The sequence below is a fragment of the Bombina bombina genome, chromosome 2 (assembly GCF_027579735.1).
Source record: "Bombina bombina isolate aBomBom1 chromosome 2, aBomBom1.pri, whole genome shotgun sequence".
Lineage (NCBI taxonomy): Eukaryota > Metazoa > Chordata > Amphibia > Anura > Bombinatoridae > Bombina > Bombina bombina.
This window is the reverse complement of record NC_069500.1, coordinates 848,586,960-848,607,831: the sequence shown is the minus strand read 5'-3', so window position 1 is coordinate 848,607,831 and position 20,872 is coordinate 848,586,960. Positions and strand designations below refer to the sequence as shown.

Here is a 20,872-nt window from a genome sequence, read left to right as displayed (position 1 = left end):
TAACACTAACACCCCCCTAAATTAAATATAATTTTAATCTAACGATATTAATTAACTCTTATTAAATAAATTAATCCTATTTAAAGCTAAATACTTACCTGTAAAATAAATCCTAATATAGCTACAATATAAATTATAATTACATTGTAGCTATTTTAGGATTAATATTTATTTTACAGGCAACTTTGTAATTATTTTAACCAGGTACAATAGCTATTAAATAGTTAAGAACTATTTAATAGTTACCTAGTTAAAATAATTACAACATTACCTGTAAAATAAATCCTAACCTAAGTTACAATTAAACCTAACACTATACTATCATTAAATTAATTAAATAAAATAACTACAATTACCTACAATTAAACCTAACACTACACTATCAATAAATAAATTAAATACAATATCTACAAATAACTACAATGAAATAAACTAACTAAAGTACAAAAAATAAAAAAGAACTAAGTTACAAAAAATAAAAAAATATTTACAAACATAAGAAAAATATTACAATTTTAAACTAATTACACCTACTCTAAGCCCCCTAATAAAACAACAAAGACCCCCAAAATAAAAAATGCCCTACCCTATTCTAAATTACTAAAGTTAAAAGCTCTTTTACCTTACCAGCCCTGAACAGGGCCCTTTGCGGGGCATGACCCAAGAAGTTCAGCTCTTTTGCCTGTAAAAAAAACATACAATACCCCCCCCAACATTACAACCCACCACCCACATACCCCTAATCTAACCCAAACCCCCCTTAAATAAACCTAACACTAAGCCCCTGAAGATCTTCCTACCTTATCTTCACCATACCAGGTTCACCGATCCGTCCTGAAGAGCTCCTCCGATGTCCTGATCCAAGCCCAAGCGGGGGGCTGAAGATGTCCATGATCCGGTAGAAGTCTTCATCCAAGCGGGGCAGAAGATGTCTTCCATCCGATTGAAGTCTTCATCCAAGCGGGGCAGAAGAGGTCTTCCATCCGATTGAAGTCTTCATCCAGGCGGCATCTTCTATCGACATCCATCTGGAGCGGAGCGGCAGCATCCTGAAGACCTCCGACGCGGAACATCCATCCTGGCCGACGACTGAACGACGAATGACGGTTCCTTTAAATGACGTCATCCAAGATGGCATCCCTCGAATTCCGATTGGCTGATAGGATTCTATCAGCCAATCAGAATTAAGGTAGGAATATTCTGATTGGCTGATGGAATCAGCCAATCAGATTTAGCTCACATTCTATTGGCTGATCGGAACAGCTAATAGAATGCGAGCTCAATCTGATTGGCTGATTGGATCAGCCAATCGGATTGAACTTGATTCTGATTGGCTGATTCCATCAGCCAATCAGAATATTCCTACCTTAATTCCGATTGGCTGATAGAATCCTATCAGCCAATCGGAATTCGAGGGACGCCATCTTGGATGACGTAATTTAAAGGAACCGTCAATCGTCGTTCAGTCGTCGGCCAGGATGGATGTTCCGCGTTGGAGGTCTTCAGGATGCTGCTGCTCCGCTCCAGATGGATGTCGATAGAAGATGCCTCCTGGATGAAGACTTCAATCGGATGGAAGATCTCTTCTGCCCCGCTTGGATGAAGACTTCAATCGGATGGAAGACCTCTTCTGCCCCGCTTGGATGAAGACTTCTACCGGATCATGGACATCTTCAGCCCCCCGCTTGGGCTTGGATCAGGACATCGGAGGAGCTCTTCAGGACAGATCGGTGAACCTGGTATGGTGAAGCTAAGGTAGGAAGATCTTCAGGGGCTTAGTGTTAGGTTTATTTAAGGGGGGTTTGGGTTAGATTAGGGGTATGTGGGTGGTGGGTTGTAATGTTGGGGGGTGGTATTGTATGTTTTTTTTTACAGGCAAAAGAACTGAACTTCTTGGGGCATGCCCCGCAAAGGGCCCTGTTCAGGGCTGGTAAGGTAAAAGAGCTTTTAACTTTAATAATTTAGAATAGGGTACTGCATTTTTTATTTTGGGGGGCTTTGTTGTTTTATTAGGGGGCTTAGAGTAGGTGTAATTAGTTTAAAATTGTTGTAATATTTTTCTTATGTTTGTAGATATTTTTTTATTTTTTGTAACTTAGTTCTTTTTTATTTTTTGTACTTTAGTTAGTTTATTTCATTGTATTTATTTGTAGGTATTGTATTTAATTAATTTATTGATAGTGTAGTGTTAGGTTTAATTGTAGGTAATTGTAGGTATTTTATTTAATTAATTTATTGATAGTGTAGTGTTAGGTTTAATTGTAACTTAGGTTAGGATTTATTTTACAGGTAATTTTGTAATTATTTTAACTAGGTAACTATTAAATAGTTCTTAACTATTTAATAGCTATTGTACCTGGTTAAAATAATTACAAAGTTGCCTGTAAAATAAATATTAATCCTAAAATAGCTACAATGTAATTATAATTTATATTGTAGCTATATTAGGGTTTATTTTACAGGTAAGTATTTAGCTTTAAATAGGAATAATTTATTTAATAAGAGTTAATTTATTTTGTTAGATTTAAATTATATTTAACTTAGGGGGGTGTTAGTGTTAGGGTTAGACTTAGCTTTAGGGGTTAATACATTTATTAGAATAGCGGTGAGCTCCGTTCGGCAGATTAGGGGTTAATAATTGAAGTTAGGTGTCGGCGATGTTAGGGAGGGCAGATTAGGGGTTAATACTATTTATGATAGGGTTAGTGAGGCGGATTAGGGGTTAATAACTTTATTATAGTAGCGCTCAGGTCCGCTCGGAAGATTAGGGGTTAATAAGTGTAGGCAGGTGGAGGCGACGTTGTGGGGGGCAGATTAGGGGTTAATAAATATAATATAGGGGTCGGCGATGTTAGGGCAGCAGATTAGGGGTACATAGGGATAATGTAAGTAGCGGCGGTTTACAGAGCGGCAGATTAGGGGTTAATAATAATATGCAGGGGTCAGCGATAGCGGGGGCGGCAGATTAGGGGTTAATAAGTGTAAGGTTAGGGGTGTTTAGACTCGGGGTACATGTTAGGGTGTTAGGTTCACTTAGGCAGTGTTTCCGCATAGCAAACAATGGGGCTGCGTTAGGAGATGAACGCGGCTTTCTTGCAGGTGTTAGGTTTTTTTTCAGCTCAAACAGCCCCATTGTTTTCTATGGGGGAATCGTGCACGAGCACGTTTTTGAGGCTGGCCGCTTGCGTAAGCAACTCTGGTATCGAGAGTTGAAGCTGCGTTAAATATGCTCTACGCTCCTTTTTTGGAGCCTAACACAGCCTTTATGTGGACTCTCAATACCAGAGTTATTTTTATGGTGCGGCCAGAAAAAAGCCGGCGTTAGCTACGCGGGTCCTTACCAACAAAACTCTAAATCTAGGCCTAAGAGATTCAAAACATTTTTCAATCACTACCTCCTAATAAGTCCCCGCGTCCAGATGATCTATCTGAAGATTTCTATAAAGCTTTAAAAGATAAGATAGCTGATCCTCTATAAGAGTTACTTAATGGGTTACTTTATGAGCAGGGATATGATATTACCTTCATTTAAGAAAACACATATTATTGTTATATTAAAACCAGATAAAGATCCATTATCAATTCAATCCTATAGTTCAATATCCCTATTGAATCAGGATTAGATCCTTGCTAAAATCTTGGCAGAAAGATTAAAGGGTGTAATGATAGATCTGATACATCCCGATTAAACAGGATTTATGCAAGGGAGGTATATAGGGAAAAATATGTGTGTTATCTAACATACTATAGATAATAAAAGACTTGATAGGAAAAATAATGCAAGATTAGAGCAGGGTTCCCTCCTATTCGCTGTAGATGCTGAAAATAGTTTGATAGAGTTGAGTGGAAATTCTTATATGCATCTCTACCGAGATTTAATTATTTAGGGATTTTTTTTTAAATAATATAATTAATAAATAAATACTTAAATTCCAATTCTCATTATTATTATAAATCAGACTTTATTACAATCTTTCTCTTTATAAAGGGGTACTTGTCAGGGTTGCCCCTTGTCACCTTTATTATTCACGTTACTATTATAACCTCTTGCAATAAATCTTAGATAGTTGCTCCCAGGAATTATGTTGGGGACAGTTAAATTAAAATTAGCATTGCATATTGATAAACTATTACTTTTTATTACAAATCCAAAAAGTGTATTTTGAAAAAATTATATCTTTAATTCAGAGTTACAGTTTGATCTCAGGATATAAAATCAATATAGCAAAATCTGAAGTGTTATGGTTAAATAATTACTCAGAATAAATAATACTCCCCTTTAAGAAAGTAAACACAATTAAGTTTCAGGGAATTTTTATTTCAGCAAACCTTAAATATTGGTACAGAATAAATTTCCCTAAGGCAACTAATACAATAAATTTTAACCCCTTAACGACCATAACATACTCCATACAACGCTGGCTGCCAGACCGCACTATTAAAAATTCTATCCCCATAGAAAAACCAGCGACGTACAGGGTAACCTTTAAGGGGTTAATGTAAAAAACTTGGATCAAATTACATCTATCTTTGATGGATAGAGTTGCTCTATATAAAATTAATGTACTCCCAGATTTACTTTGCTCAATACAGATGCTGCCTTGTTTAATATCTAACCGAGACAAAAGGAGGATAAAACCTTCAAAGTGTTAGATTGTAAAATAGAGCAGCTTTGTTAAAAATAGCCTTAGAATGGATTTCTGGGACAGTGTTTAATACAATATCGGCAGTAAAAACTGAATAAATCAAACTTCTTGCTCCAAGCTTTCTATTGCATGCAAAAGATAATGAATTAACTAAGGAAATTAATAATTTGTTGCTTTTTAGAGATGTTATTGCTACATGTAGGTGGGTCCTTTAGAATGAGAAAATGTGATTATACACTCACCGGCCACTTTATTAGGTACACCTTGCTAGTACCGGGCTAGACCCCTTTTGCCTTCAGAACTGCCTTTATTCTTTATGGCATAGATTCAACATGGGGTTTACAAAACAAGAAACTAGCATTTGTACAGTTTCAAGCAAATATACTACCTTGATTTGTGTGTATCGTCCATTCATGTGAATTATGGGTTACATTCTGCTGCTTTTCTATTTGAATAAACATAAAGTACATAAAGAAACATTCCTCAGATATCTCCGTCCATATTGACATGATAGCATCACGCAGTTGCTGCAGGTTTGTCGGCTACACATCCATGATGCAAATCTCCCGTTCTACCACATCCCAAAGGTGCTCTATTCGATTGAGATCTGGTGACTGTGGAGGCCATTGGAGTACAGTGAACTCATTGTCATGTTCAAGAAACCAGTTTGAGATGATTTGAGCTTTGTGACATTGTGCATTAGTCTGTTGGAAGTAGCCACCCGGTGTGGTCTTCTGCTGCTGTAGCCCACCTGCTTCAAGGTTCGATGAGTTGTGCATTCAGATATGGTATTCTGCATACCTTGGTTGGAACGGGTGGTTATTTGAGTTACTGTTGCCTTTCTATCATCTCGAACCAGTCTGCCCATTCTCTTCTCACATCAACAAGGCATTGTTGTCTGCACAACTGCTGCTCACTGGATATTTTCTCTTTTTTGGACCATTCTCTGTAAACCCTAGAGATGGTTCTTAGTAGATCAGCAGTTTTTGAAATACTCAGACCAGCCCATCTTGCACCAACAACCATGCCACGTTCAAAGTCACTTAATTCACCTTACTTCCCCATTCTGATGCTCGGTTTGAACGTCAGCAAGTCGTCTTCACCAAGTCTAGATGCCTAATTGCATTGAGTTGCTGCCATGTCATTGGCTGATTAGCAATTTGTGCTACCAAGCAACTGTACCTAATAAAGAGGCCGGTGAGTGTATATCATCTAGATACTTACCTATAAAGGGAAATCCTCACTTCAGGGCCAATGAAAACAACAATATTTAAAACTTGGGATAAAAATAATTATTATTATTCTCGTAGGCTGCTATCAGGATTGTTTTAAATTATATTATGAGTATTGCTCTGTTGCAAAATGGCCCAATGTTTGTTGATAATTTTCAAAATTTTTGGGCTTTGATTATTAAACTGAGAGTCAAAGGTTATTCTGTCCCCATTCTCAGATTTTTTATTTTGCATATTTGAAGCCAAAAGTGTAGACTTGAGAATTTTCAGCACTTCTTCCCTCTTCTTCTCTATGGATAGCCTCTATGTCTAAAAAGCATAGCCATTTCTTTCAATCTGGTGTCCAATACTTCAGTATTTGTGACTATTTTACGCACCCTGAGAAATTGAGTTTAGGTAAACACTTCTTTAAAGCTAAAGGGTGTGAACTCTCATAATGTAAAATATTATTCCTCTCCACCTTTTTTCTATACAAATCAATTTCAATATCATTATGACCATTGTATACCCTGGTGTCCAAGAAATTAATGGAGCATTCACTATACTCCGAAGTGAAACTAATGCATTTAGTTGCACCATTAAGGGAAGATACAAAATCCAACAGGGTTCCAACGTCGCCCATCCATAAACCAAAAATATTGTCAATATTGGGCCACCATGTGGCGCCATATTGAATAAATTATGCATTTTCATAAACAAAATGTTCTTCAAAAGCATTCATGTCTGGCATATGTAGGGGCGACGTTGGAACCCATAGCATTCCCTGTAATTGCAAATAGAATTGATCTTGAAAAAGAAAAAAATTACAGTGTAAAACAATCTCCAGCAGTTCAATAATAAATTCAATTTCTTGTATATTGTACATTTTTGCCTGAGCCAATATGGTTTCACGACCCCAACACCGCTAACATGGGGAATGGAGGTATATAGACTGGAAACGTCTAGACTATATAGAATATATTTAGCAGTGGGTAAAACCACATTTTGCAATTTATTCAGAAAGTCCCCAGTGTCTCTAATATAAGAGTTAGATTTTTCCACAAACAGTCTGAGGAGCCTGTCCAAATAAATTGCAATATTTGAAAGAATGGATCCCACCCCTTAGACAATAGGCCTATCAGGGAGTCTGTTCAGATTCTTATGCACTTTTGGTAAAGTGTAGAAAATAGGGATTCTGGGATCAGCCATAATTAAAAATTTAGCAGTATCCTTTGAGATTATATCATATTTCATTGCTCTAGAGTTGCAAGCTTGTATTTCTCTTTCTACTTAAAACAGAGGACTATTATCCACTTGTAAATATACCTCTCTATCAGACAACTGTTGTTTAATTTCCTCAATATAGTAGTCCCTGTTTAAAATAACTATAGCATCCCCCTTGTCAGCCTCCTTTAAAAAGATCTCTGTATTTTTAACCAAGGAATCCACAACTTCTTTATTTTGCTTAGTGAAGTTATTTTTATCGTTTTTTTGTAGGCATGCAAATCATGTGTCAATTTTTAATATCCTAGGACACCAATTTAATGTACACATCAATGCTAGGGTCATACCTGGTTGGCAAGAACGCACTTTTGTTTCTCAGACCTAAATTATTCAAAGATAAATTAACACCTTTAGCATTATCAGACTGATTAGTGTCCAGACTAGTATTACATGGATATTGTGGACCCCCCCAAAAAAAAAATGATTTCAATTTAAGTGTCCTGAAAAACTGAAATAATTCTTGTTGCAAGAGAAAAAAGTCAGTTGGTTACCGGACAAAAGGACAATCCTTTTTCAAGTGTTGCAGTCTCTACAGGTGATGGTGTATAATGTGATATATTTACCACTAGCGTTTCCTCGGCATGCGTTTGGGCCAGCCCTCTTTCTTTTGATCCGCTGCTCCTGCTCCGTAGCTTTTATTTAGCGTTTGCCACCTCTCCTGAAGCGACCTCGTTTTCTGAGTCCCCCGTGGAATCTGAGGTAGACGCTGACCCATCTGTATCTTTACCAGGACGTTGATTCTTCCTTCAATTCCAACCGGAAGTGTTGCGTCCTCGACTTTTTGTATTACTGATCTGCCATTGATAGACTTTCCCTCCGGTAGTCTTGTCTCACCCAATGTGGCCCGCTAGCTCCCAGTACAGCATTGCTCTCTTTCAGCAAAGGATAGCAAGAGAATTAAGCAAATTTGATAAAATAAAGTTAAACTGAAAATGATATGCACTATCTGAATCCTAAAAGAATGATTTTGTGTTTATGCCCCTTTAAAGTCTATTATAAATGTGCGGACAGACATGATCTGTGGTAGCATACGCTGTCTGCATTTATCATTGCACAAGCATTTCACTAGAAATGCTTGTGCAATGCCGCCCCCTGCAGATTTGTGGTCAATCGGTCCCTAACAGGTGGTGTCAATCAACCCGATCTTATCCGATCAGGCTGATTGCTGTCCGCCACCTCAGAGGTGGTGGATGAGTTCAGGAGCCTGAAGACTTGCGTGGAAACAGCTGCATATAGCATCATTCGGGGCACAATAAATCAGCCCCCATTTCTCAAATCTTTATATTTATTTATTTTACAACATTGTTCATGTGGAGAAGAGGCAGCTTATTTCTGCAGACACAAATTCACAGTTTTGAGAACTACAAAACTAAGAATATGATATGACACAAAAAAATGTAAAAATATTCTTACAGGAACCTCAGGGAGAGCATGGCACTGTAGGGCGGATTTATCACGGCCTGAATGGGACCGTATACACCTGAAACAGGAGTTAAGAAGCAGCGGTCTTAAGACCGCAGCTCCTTACCTCGTCCGCGTGCTCTGAGGCTGCTCCATAACTGGTCCGCTGCCTCTGAGGCTGCGGTCTGCAATCCGCCCGATGTAGGATTGACACCCCCTGCTAGCGGCCACAAATCTGCAGGGGCGGCATTGCACAAGCTTCACCAGAACTGCTTGTGCAATGATAAATGCCAACAGCGTATGCTGTCGGCATTTAGCAATGTCTGGCGGACATGTTTCGCTACAGCGGATTATGTCTGCCAGACACTTGATAAATCGTCCCCATGAATGGATTCATGGCATTAATTTAACAAAAAATTAAACATTTACAGCCTCATGCTACATAATTAAAAACGACTCCTTATTTCAGGATGAAAAACCTTTATATTATAATGTGCTTTAAATATAAACTATATGTAGATATATTTTTCATTAAAAAGGCATTTTATTTAAAAACATTCTATTGAAATAAAAAAAATCTGATTGAAGAGATGAATAAGTAGGTGCTTGGAAGACTACATGGCAGGAAACAGTGCTGCCATTTAGTGTTCTTGCAAGTGTATAGCATTTTTGCAAAACTATTGCCATATAGTGCTCCAGACGTGCACGCTCCTGAGCTTACGTGCATGTTTTTTAACACAAGATAACAAACAGAATGTAGTAATAGAGGTATGCTCTATGTGAATCATAAAAGAGAAAAAAAAATGGGTTTTGTGTTTCTTTGAGTTGAAAAACATTGGGGCCGATTTATGAAAGTGCGAGCAGACACGAAACGATGTAGCATTACATGTCCGCTGCACATCGATAAATGCATACGCTGTCGGCATTTATTATTGCACAAGCAGTTCTTGTGAACTGCTTGTGCAATGCCGCCCCCTGCAGATTTGCGGCCGTTAGCATGGGTTGTCAATCAGCCCGATCGTATGAGATCAGGCAGATTGATGTGTGCAGCCTCAGAGCAGGCGGACAAGTTATGGAGCAGCGGTCTTTAGACCGCTGCTTCATAACTGCTGTTTCCGGCGAGCTTGGAGGCTCGCGCCGAAACAGACGCATCGGATCTTGATAATTCGGCCCCATTGTGTCTGATATAATGGAGAAATATGTAGGAGCTTTCAGTGGGACTGCATTCTACCCCAATATGTTTAAGTGCTACAGAGTGTTGCTCAGTTTTACATCTTCCCAACAGTGCCCATATGACTCCTTGCAAATACCATCTGGTGTTTTTCATCACTGCAAGATTATTCAAATACTCAATAGAAGGGTCAAATGTAAAACTTGTGGTTCTATGCATTGGAAGCAATACTATGCAACTTTTACAAATAATGCTCATTTGATGGTTGCTCATATAAAACTTTATGTAGCTTTGCTTAATTTAACATAATTTCTATATTTATCTATTTATTTTTTATTAGGAGAGAAAAATAAATCTTAGATTCCTTATATGAAAAGTTATATATTTATGTGATTACTACTGTCCATACTTATTAACCCAGCATTACATAAAATACCTGAGGAAAAAAAAAAACTTTATTAATTAAGTTTCTTCCTGTCTGTACTTAGAGTTAATATTCCTCATACGCCCTCTTAGAATTCATATGTAGTTTCTTAAATACATTATTTTCATTACCGCTCTTACTGTGCATCACAATATAAGTTTTCCAGTGATTACTTTATTCAGAATCTATCTGCTTTGTATGTATTTTCCAGCATTACAGAAGCTGAACATATACTGTTATGTGATCAGAGCTTATTCAGAGCATGGAATGCAGCAATAATGATCAATGATCAATCATCATCTCATTAAAAGTCTAAAGAATACCACAAGGAGAATACTGCTAATGAAACCATTGACGAAATGCCAGAGAAGATTTTAGTTTCTCAGATATGCAATGCTGATTCATGAATGGTCCTCCCCCTAGTCAAATAACTGAGGGTTGCAGCTGACCTCTAGTCCTTGCACATAGCATTCTTTATAAATTCTATAGCTGCAATCAAAAAAATAACATTACTGATTGGGAATAACATGCTTTATCTAGAATTATACTTAACTTTTTGTCATTTGAGAAATTAAGGAAAAATGTCTCATTTGTGACTTTTGTGTGAGGAAAAAAAAAATGGTCCAAAGGTCAAAATAATATATATTTATCCAAAATAATTCTCAGAGAGAAATACTGTCACCTAGATTACGAGTCTTGCGTTAGCCTTAAAAAGCAGCGTTGAGAGGTCCCAACGCTGCTTTTTTCCTACCGCTGGTATTACGAGTCTTGAAGGTACAGGTGTACTGCTCACTTTTTTGGTCAGACTCGAAAATACCGCAAATCCACTTACGTCAATTGCGTATCCTCTTTTTTTCAATGGGATTTGCCTAACGCTGGTATTACGAGTCTTCCAAAAAGTGAGCGGTACAGCCTCTCCTGTCAAGACTGATACCGCATTTAAAAGTCAGTAGTTAAGAGTTTTATGGGCTAACGCCATAGTATAAAACTCTTAACTAAAGTGCTAAAAAGTACACTAACACCCATAAACTACCTATCAACCCCTAAACCGAGCCCCCCCACATCGCAAACACTAAAAAAATATTTTTAACCCCTAATCTGCCAAACCGGACATCTCCGCCACTATAAAAAAATATATTAACCCCTATATCGCCGCACTCCCGCATCGCAAACACTAGTTAAATTTTATTAACCCCTAATCTGCCGTCCCTAACATCGCCGACACCTACCTACATTTATTAACCCCTAATCTGCCGCCCCCAACGTCGCCACAACTATATTAAATGTATTAACCCCTAAATCTAAGTCTAAGTCTAACCCTAACACCCCCCTAACTTAAATATAATTTAAATAAATCTAAATAAAATAACTATCATTAACTAAATTATTCCTATTTAAAACTAAATACTTACCTATAAAATAAACCCTAAGCTAGCTACAATAGTTACATAGTTACATTGTAGGTAGCTTAGGGTTTATTTTTACTTTACAGGCAACTTTGTATTTATTTTAACTAGGTAGAATAGTTATTAAATAGTTATTAACTATTTAATAGCTACCTAGTTAAAGTAAATTCAAATTTACCTGTAAAATAAATCCTAACCTAAGTTGCAATTACACCTAACACTACACTATAATTAAATTAATTACCTAAACTAAATACAATTAAATACAATTTAAAAAAATTATCTAAAGTACGAAACCCCCCCACTAAATTACAGAAAATAATAAAATAATTACAAGTTTTTTAAACGAATTACACCTAATCTAATCCCCCTAATAAAATAAAAAAGCCCCCCAAAATAATAAAAAGCCCTACCCTACACTACATTACAAATAGCCCTTAAAAAGGCCTTTTGCGGGGCATTGCCCCAAAGTAATCAGCTCTATTACCTGTAAAAAAAAGTACAATACCCCCCAATATTAAAACCCACCACCCACACACCCAACCTTTCTCTAAAATCCACCCAATACCCCCTTAATAAAACCTAACACTAACCCCTTGAAGATCACCCTACCTTGAGAAGTCTTCACCCAGCTGGGCCGAAGTCCTCAACGAAGCCGGGCGAAGTGGTCCTCCAGACGGGTAGAAGTCTTCATCCAAGCCGGCCAGAAGAGTTCTATCAGCCAATCGGAATTAAGGTAGAAAAATCATATTGGCTGATTGCATCAGCCAATAGGATTGAGCTTTCATTCTATTGGCTGATCCAATCAGCCAATAGAATGCCAGCTCAATCCTATTGGCTGATTGGATCAGCCAATAGGATTGAACTCCAATCCTATTGGCTGATTGCATCAGCCAATAGGATTTTTTCTACCTTAATTCCGATTGGCTGATAGAATTCTATCAGCCAATCGGAATTCAAGGGACGCCATCTTGGATGATGACATTTAAAGGAACCTTCATTCTTCAGTTGGACTTCGTTGGAAGAGGATGCTCCGCGTCGGATGTCTTGAAGATGGAGCTGCTCCGCGCCGGATGGATGAAGATAGAAGATGCCGCCTGGATGAAGACTTATGCCCGTCTGGAGGACCTCTTCTGGCCGGCTTGGATGAAGACTTCTGGCCGGCTTGGATGAAGACTTCTGCCCGCCTGGAGGACCACTTCGTCCGGCTTCGTTGAGGACTTTGGCCCGGCTGGGTGAAGACTTCTCTAGGTAGGGTGATCTTCAAGGGGTTAGTGTTAGGTTTTTTTAAGGGGGTATTGGGTGGGTTTTAGAGTAGGGTTGGGTGTGTGGGTGGTGGGTTTTAATGTTGGGGGGTATTGTACTTTTTTTTACAGGTAATAGAGCTGATTACTTTGGAGCAAAGCCCCGCAAAAGGCCCTTTTAAGGGCTATTTGTAATTTAGTGTAGGGTAGGCCTTTTTATTATTTTGGGGGGCTTTTTTATTTTATTAGGGGGATTAGATTAGGTGTAATTAGTTTAAAAAACTTGTAATTATTTTATTATTTTCTGTAATTTAGTGGTTTTTTTTTCGTACTTTAGATAATTTTTTTAAATTGTATTTAATTGTATTAAGTTTAAGTAATTAATTTAATTATAGTGTAGTGTTAGGTGTAATTGTAACTTAGGTTAGGATTTATTTTACAGATAAAGTTGAATTTATTTTAACTAGGTAGCAATTAAATAGTTAATAACTATTCTACCTAGTTAAAATAAATACAAAGTTGCCTGTAAAATAAAAATAAACTCTAAGCTAGGTACAATGTAATAATGAGTTATATTGTAGCTAGCTTAGGGTTTATTTTATAGGTAAGTATTTAGTTTTAAATAGGAATAATTTAGTTAATTATAGTTATTTTATTTAGATTTATTTAAATTATATTTAAGTTAGGGGGGTGTTAGGGTTAGGATTAGATTTAGGGGTTAATGCATTTAATATAATTGCGGCGACGTTGGGGGCGGCAGATTAGGGGTTAATAAATGTAGTTAGGTTGCAGCGACATTGGGGGTGGCAGATTAGGGGTTAATAAATATATTGTAGGTGTCGGCGATGTTGGGGGCGGCAGATTAGGGGTTAATATAATGCAGGTGTCGGCGATGTTGGGGCGGCGGATTAGGGGTTAACAAGTGTAAGATTAAGGGTGTTTAGACTCGGGGTTCATGTTAGGGTGTTAGGTGTAGACATAACTTTTATTTCCCCATAGGAATCAATGGGGCTGCGTTAGGAGCTTTACGCTGCTTTTTTGCAGGTGTTAGGTTTTTTTCAGCCGGCTCTCCCCCATTGTTTCCTATGGGGAAATCGTGCACGAGCACGTTTTGCCAGCTCACCGCTACCGTAAGCAGCGCTGGTATTGAGGTGAGATGTGGAGCTAAATTTTGCTCCACGCTCACTTTTTTGTGGCTAATGCCAGGTTTGTAAAAACCCGTAATACCAGCATTGTCTGTAGGTGAGCGGTGAGGGAAAACTGCTCGTTAGCACCGCACAGCATTACCGACAAAACTCTAGGCGTGTGTTTGTGCAGTGCCGGTTTTCGTGTCATATTTGATGTTAAAATTTAGTGTAATATAGTATATTTTATTGTTCATGGCACATTAAACACAACATTTAATCCCCCCATAAACAATTTGATGAAGGAAAAAAATTGTAATATACATATTCCCTCCCCCCAATTTTCCCTCCACCTGTTGCAGAGGTCGGAGAGCCTGCAGCATTCTACACAGTGACTATTTAGTTCAGAGACCAATCTCATATACTTCTGTACCCAGTTAGTCACAGCAAAGGAGACACGGATATGAATTCCACTAGGCTTTGAAATTAGTTTATTCTTGAAATGCTCTTGATTTGCAAAACATTGTAAGTTTTTTAGCGTTTTAATGGTCTAATATATTGTATACATAATATTTGTAAAATGATGTCCCTAGCTAATGATATATGCTTGTTATCAAAAATGGAAACTGTTAAAAAAAGATTATGCATAGAACATATAGTGCTTCTGGCATGACCCACAATAGTGTACTGGGATATTTATAGTTGTGATTCTTAATCAAAGTGCTAGGAAAGCATAGATTGTTATAGCCCTCACATCTAAAACAATTAAAGGGATTGGAAAGTCAAAATTAAACCTGCATGATTCTGATAGAGCACGTAATTTTAAGACACTTTTACATTCACTTCTATTTTCACATTTGCTTTGTCCTCTCAGTATCCCTTGTAAAAGAATATGCACATATCCAACACTAGTGGGAGCTAACTGCTGATTGGTGCCTGCACATATTCCTCTCTTCTGATTGGCTAACTAGATGTGTTCAGCTAGCTGCCAGTAGTGCAATGCTGTTCCTTCAGTAAAGGATAACAAGATAATAAATTAAATTTGATAATATATTGTATTGGGTACTTGTAAAGCGCAGCTAATCACCCGCAAGGGTCTCAAGGCGCTGCTAATTTTATCTACCTCAGAAGGATGAAAGGCTGAGTAGACTTCACCGGGGATCGAACCTGCAACCCTTGGGTTGCTACAGAGCTCAGCCACAGTGCCTTAGCATGCTGAGCTAAATTGGAAAGTTGTTTAAAATTGTTCTGTCCAAATTATGAAAGACAAATTTGCGGGTTTACTGTCCCTTTAAAGCTCAGGTTAAAAAACCTAAGGTCTTTCATAGCATCTTTCTTTGATTCTGAATCTTAATAGTGTTTAGCTAAATTGCACAATATTTCCATATTTTGTACCTCACAATATTTTGTTATTGAAATAAAGTACAACAAAAATTTGATTCTAAACAGGCATTGGGTGCAAGGAACAACATGCCGCTGAGTTTTTCAAGCATGGGAGTGCAGTTAGTTTATATGTGATTATGGTTAATACAGGATGAAATTGCTTAAGAGATTTGGGGCCTAGCAAAGTCACAATAAGGTCTTTGGTCACCATAAGTTCCTATTAATGTCACATGTAAGGAAAAATAAATTCCTTACAACACAGTAGTAATCACTTTTTTTTCATGAATTGAACTGACCCTATATAGATTATTGCTGAAAATATTAAGGGGGCGTGCTTATTGCATGTAATAAATATGAACAAAATATATTTGTGACAAAAGGAATAAAATTAAAAAAGCGAGTAGAGTGATACGTTTCTACATCTGAAAGGTTACTTTGAGTTAACAAAAACTCAAGAATGACATTAAACACACCTCTTGCTTTTGTGTTAAAAATATTCTTTGTACCACGCTCCCTAAAGAAGCCAAAGATCAAAATCTATAACCTGGGTTTCCAAAATGCTGAAAATTGCCTAAAGCACATATTAGATTTGCAGTAGTATTTGCAGGTTATGGAATTTGATTGCTGGTTTCCCTATGGAGCATGGGAAAAAGTACAATTTTGAAAAAAGGCAGAAGGTATTTAATTTCCTTTTAATTCCTGCCACCCTCTTTCTCGAGATATGCCACTATTGACAAACCATATGCTTAGTCCATTCAAGCTCAAAGTGTTATCTGCTGTATACTGTTCAATGCAACGTGTGTGTTAGTTATATCTCACAGTGTCAACACCCTGAGGAGATTTGTTTCATAATATTGGTAAAATAACTTATCTAAAAGAAAAAATTGTGTCTCATAGAAGTTAAAACTTAGCAGCAAGTTTTAACAACCTATATTGAGATATATATATATATATATATATATATATATATATATATATATATATATATATATATATTGTGCACCAGCACAATGTTATCTATATGGCATACATTAACTAATGCCCCTAGTGGCGAAAAAATATCAAACTGCATTAATGCAGGAGGCGGCCTTCAAGGGCTAAGAAATTAACATAAGAGCCCAACTAGTTTTAGCTTTCAACTAAGAATTACCAAGAGAACAAAGCAAAATTGATGAGAAAAGTAAATTAGAAAGTTTTTTTAAAATTACATGCCCTATCTGAATCATGAAAGTTTATTTCGGAAAATAGACTGTCCCTTTAAGTTTTGTTTCCCGCGAGCCTGAAGGCTTGCGCGGAAACGGCTGCATTCGCAGCTTAATAATTCGGCTCCGTAGAATGCAAAGATGAATATGCTTTTTTTCATTTTTTTGTTTTGTTTTATTTTAAACAGCTTTATGGAAGGAATAAGCAGTACAAGCAAAAGGAGGAGAGGGGATTACTCACACTCTGGTTCACTCACTCCAAATGTTTCCAAAGCCTTGTAATTAAAGGCTCAAAATATCTCACATAAAGAAGATGTAATTGCTCAGGATCCTCAAAGGACCAACACTGAGAAATAACCAGAGACACTAAGCATTGGTTCTACCCATAATTTGAGGTCCCACATATCCAGCCAGCCTTATTGATACACAATATCTAGTACTGGATTACACCAGGATCACCCTAGTTCCCTAGCTGTGGCCATGTTTTGTTTATTTATTTAAATGTATTTGTTTGCATTACTTTCCAAAACTGAATTTGGTTAGCTGGTACATTTGCCATATTCATTTATCAGATGCAATTGTATTTGCTTATTATCGTCTAGATTACGAGTTTTGCGGTACACCTATACCGCTGAAAAATTGGCCATTGTGGGTGGAATGGCCGGGAATGCAGATTACGAGTCGCGGCAGTATAGCTATACTGCAAGCATTTTAGCCTGTAATGCAACGCCTATTTCGCACTCAAAAAATGTATGTTTGATTTTCCATAGCGCCGTATTACAGGTTGTGCGGTCTTCTCCGCACAACTTGTAATAGGATGAGAGCTTCTGAAATCCTATTGACTGTTCAAATCAGCCAATAGGATTTCAGTAGCTCTAATCTTATTGGCTGTTTTAAACAGCCAATAGGATTTCATAAGCTCTCATCCTATTGGCTGATTTGAATTTGAAGAATCAAATCAGCCAATAGGTATGCAAGGTACGCCATTTTGAAATGGGTACCTTGCATTTAACTTTAGTGTACGGGGGTGATTGTATGAAGAAGACGCTCCGCGCAGGATATCATCGCCCTCCAGGATAGCTCAGCTCCATGCCACAGGGATGAAGATAGAAGACGCCCCCTAGATGGATGAAGGTGTCGCCGCCTGTATGAAGACTTCTCGCCACCTGGATGAAGATGGATGTCCAGACTTCAGGAGTAGATTTTATGGGGTTAGTGTTAAGTTTTTTTTTTTTTTGTTTTTTTTTTGGGGGGGGGGGGGTAATATTAGGGCTTTGGGCCAGTAAAAGAGCTGAATGCCCATTTAAGAGCAATGCCCATACAAATGTCCCTTTAGGGACAATGGGAAGTTTAGGATTTTTTAGAGCTAGGTTTTTTATTTTGGGGGTTGGTTGGGTGGGGGGGTTTACTTTTAAGGGGGAACTTAGTAATTTTTTAAGGTAAAAGAGCTGTTTAACTTAGGGCAATGCCCTACAAAAGGCCCTTTTTTAATGAACTCTTATTTATCAAGTTTTGATTTAACAATAAAGAGATAAAGAAATTTTGCAACAGAAATACTGTATGGTCTCGGTCTCCTATAGTACAAAAGGCCCTTTTAAGGGCTATTAGAAGTTTATTGTAGGTTAGCAGGTGTATTTTTATAGGGCTATTAGATTAGGTGTAATTGTTTTTATTTTTGATCATTTCATTTATTATTTTTTGTAATCTTAGAGTTTTTTATTTTTCGTAATTTAGTGTTTATTATTTTTTGTAATGTTAGATTTTGTTATTTTTTTCCGTAGTGTTAGTTTTTTTTAGATTTTTAATTGGTAGTTTTTTTAATTTTATTAGAATAGTTATTTTAGGTTAATTTATAGTTTAAACTTAGTATTTTTTTTATTTCACAGGTAAGTTTTTATTTATTTTAAGTTAGTTATATTGCAATTTTAATTTAAAGATAGGGGGGTGTTAGGTTTATGGGTTAATAGTTTAATTTAGTGTTTTGCGATGTGGGGGGACGGCGGTTTAGAGGTTAATAGGTTTAAATTAGTAGTTATGATGTGGGAGGCTGGGGTTTTTGGGGTTAATACTTTATTATATTGTTGGCAATGTGGGGGGCAGGCGGTTTAGGGGGTTAATAGGTTTATTTAGGTGTCAGCGATGTTGAGGGTGGCAGATTAGTGTTAAATAACTTTTATTAGTGTCAGCGATGTCGGGGAGCAGCAGAATAGGGGTATTTAGACTTGTGGTTTATGTTAGGGTGTTAGGTTTTTACATAATTTTTTTTCCCCATAGATATCAATGGAGTTGCATTATGGCGATCTCCCTTCCACGATCGCAGGTGTTAGTTTTTTTTCTAACGCTTTGTCCCCATTGATGTCTATGGGGGAAAGCGTGCACAAGCTTGTAAAATCAGCCCTTGGCTTTTGTGCAGTATGGAGCTTAACGCACCATAAAGCAAAGCACAAGGAGGTTTTTCAGTAACTTGTAATGGCAGCGCTATGGAGAGTGCAATAACGCAAATTTGTTGGCGTTATTTTCAAAACTCGTAATCTAGGTGTATGTTATTCTGGAGTCCATATAGATTTCGGAATTTATGATCATTTCTAGTATTCTTTTTGCTCAGATGTATTGTTTGTGTACTGGGCTGACCAAAAAGACAAAACAATCACATTACATTACTAGTTGGTAGGAATATATATATATATATATATATATATATATATATATATATATATATATATATATATATATATATATATATATATATATATATATATATATACACACTGTATATTCTTAAAGCAGATTTATTTATACTTGGCAGAGCGGAAAAGATTTTTAAATGCTAAAAGGTTTATTTATTCTTGACGGAGCTTAACACATTTTAAATTCTATATAATTATTTTTTCCTTTTTTTTCTACGTGGTTTAAGCACAAGTATGTGCAAAGATAGCTTGCTTGTTAATACATGTCACCTGTGTCTATGGTGGGCCAATAATCTGCCTCTATCTATGATGTCATTATAAAAATGGAAAACTACAAGAATAATATCACAGTGCAAGGAACACCCGTTCAGGCCAGTCTGAATTTTGATCATTTTAGTAGCATGAAGAGAGCTCAGACTAAAATGATCCACAGCTTATTTTGTGTATGTTGTAAGAAAATACAATTAAAATTGTTTAAATGCAAAGTTTGTTAGTAAAAACATTTATCTTGTGAACAGTATAATTCTGAATAAATGTCATACATAATTACTAAAGAACCTAATAATTGTCAAGCTTAGGTGATAGAATACTTCATTCCAGTGTTGAAATTGAAAAGGTAAGAAACGCTATGGGCTCGGTTTATAAAGCTGTGGATGTGGCAGAGATAAATCACCATGGTCTGATGTGCCAGGAGTGACTGACAATGCCCCTGCTCACGCAACTGGTTGCATAAGCATTTTCTTGTGCAATGATAAATGCAGACAGCCTTGTATTCACAACCTTGGGCGGACAGGTCCCCTGCCTGAGAACTTTGTCCATTCACATATTAATACATTATTTGCTTATATGCAGAAAGTTATGGGCTTTGGTGCCTTGACTGCAATGAGTTAAGGATATTTTATGTAACATATATATTTTTTTTTTTAAGTATTTAAATAAATGTCAAAAATGTTATGGCAATGTTTAAATTCTCCCTCAAACATGAAAACATCCTGGTTTTAGCTGTCTCATAATGGAAATTTTTAAATGGTTACAAATTCTATGCAGTCCATTTGTATACTCTTAAGTCATCCACTTTTAAATGTCACCCAAATTACAAAAATTATATATTAAACTATATGTAAGTCAAAATGTTTACTGCTAGACTTCTCTTTATAAATGTACCTTTATGCAACATCAAATCAGTTTTGCTGTCTAAACAGACATTTATTTACATATATGCAAATCACTATTTAATGAAGCTCATATTCTATTTGTACAACTGCAATAGAAAATTTTGATTTACATTTAATTATTATGCTGATCTTTATTTAATTTTTTATTTTTAGACTGCCTAGTACCAGTTGTTAAAATAATCTCTTTAAAGGTAAGTAAAATTATGCTAATATATCACATTTGGTGTAAATAACTTACATAAAATCAGAAATGGGTGACGACAAAGCTCTAATGTGTGTGTGTGTGTGTATATATATTTGTATATATATATATATATATATATATATATATATATATATATATATATATATATGTGTATGTGTGTGTATATATATATATATATATATATATATATATATATACTTTTTATACAGTATATATATATATATATATATAAAAAAATATATATATATGTGTGTGTATATAGATATAGATATATTTGTGTGTGTATATACCGTGTATATATATATATAT

General features: G+C 36.4%; 1 long non-coding RNA gene across 1 annotated transcript in view; it reads left to right on the top strand.

Annotated features, from left to right (window-relative positions):
* Nucleotides 1–20,872, top strand: part of LOC128648057 (uncharacterized) — a 97,193-nt gene that overhangs the window by 6,521 nt on the left and 69,800 nt on the right. Inside the window, exon 2 of the long non-coding RNA XR_008400488.1 lies at nucleotides 20,512–20,549. This is a non-coding gene — a long non-coding RNA (uncharacterized LOC128648057). The remainder of the gene's footprint in view (nucleotides 1–20,511; nucleotides 20,550–20,872) is intronic.